Source organism: Aplysia californica, unplaced genomic scaffold, assembly GCF_000002075.1.
Source record: "Aplysia californica isolate F4 #8 unplaced genomic scaffold, AplCal3.0 scaffold00705, whole genome shotgun sequence".
NCBI lineage: Eukaryota > Metazoa > Mollusca > Gastropoda > Aplysiida > Aplysiidae > Aplysia > Aplysia californica.
The window spans coordinates 27,262-28,482 of NW_004797975.1; the positions used below are offsets into that span (position 1 = coordinate 27,262).

At 39.8% G+C, this 1,221-nt stretch overlaps 1 protein-coding gene across 1 annotated transcript in view; it reads left to right on the forward strand.

The window, feature by feature from the left end:
• The window catches only part of LOC101859972, a 20,251-nt gene that overhangs the window by 2,159 nt on the left and 16,871 nt on the right, over positions 1–1,221 (forward strand). The window lies entirely within an intron of this gene.

The following is a 1,221-nucleotide window of genomic DNA, read 5'->3' on the forward strand; positions in this document are numbered from 1 at the left end:
AAAGATACTCGATTTAAAAAAATTATTCCACGCGGGTATCGTACTCACGTCTCCTGCGTGCCACGGCGAATCCCCTAACCTCTACACCACAGACGCCTGTGTCTCATCCTTGTCTGAAATATTTTTGTGGGGCTCGCATATTTTAGCTCTATTTTTTGTTGTTGACAATTTGATCCAACCCTCTTAAAACTAACGTATTGATATTCGGGATCAAGAGCTGGTCCTTTTGATGAGATTCGTGAGCAACAACCAATCAGAAGGATACTACATGTCACATGACAATGCGGGATCAGTTCTTTTGAAGGCGCATGGAAGGCATCAGCTCTTAAAAGACTTCCGGGACAAATAATAATATGATACAAAGTAAAGAGAGGTTTATTTGGTGTGAACTGGTCCTATCCAATTCCTTGGCCGATCCGACCGGACCGCACCGCCCCCAATCCGATTCGATCTGATGTAATAATGCCTCTGACAAAAAATTATTGATTTTTTTAAACCAATGACTTTAACCTAACTTTTTATAAAAATAATGCCTTTGACCAAAAAAGTTTTTTTAAAAAGAATATAATACCTTTCACCAAAAAAAATTAAAAATTATTAAGATACCTTTGACTAATACTAGTGGTATATGTACTAAGGAAACAACTGTGTGTCTACTGGAGCCAGACTGCGGGTGGTTTGGGAGGGGGGCACCTCAAGTAGTTCCTACTCCTTTATCCTCCCTGTGTTGTTTCTACATGTCTGTCTTACTCTTTCCATGCACTAAATAACCGTTATAGTGCCATTGTACGCTTCTCTTCTCAATTAAGCGAAGAGGATGGTTGGCATGCGTCAATGGTATGTCCTACTTCTTAACCTTTTCCTGCTGTTTCTGTCTGTTTGTCCTACTTTTTCCTTACAATAATTGACCATTATAGTGTCATGATGTTTCTATTTACTTAATTCAGCAGAGTGAGTGTTTGGAGGTCACCTATGGTATGCCCTGCTTCTTCTTCTTCCTTCTGTTGTTTCTGTTTGACTATCTTTCTCTTTTCGTGCACGTGGATAGCGGGTCCTCTGGTGTGGTTTGCTCCTTCTTTCCTATCCCTATCAGCAAAGCATCATAAAATCAATGAGAGTAGGCTTCGACCGCTATCTGGGCTAAATTCAAAATTAATTCGAACCCAACTGAATAATAATATTCTTTATGTGTCCCTCGAGCTCATAAATGACCTTATGCAG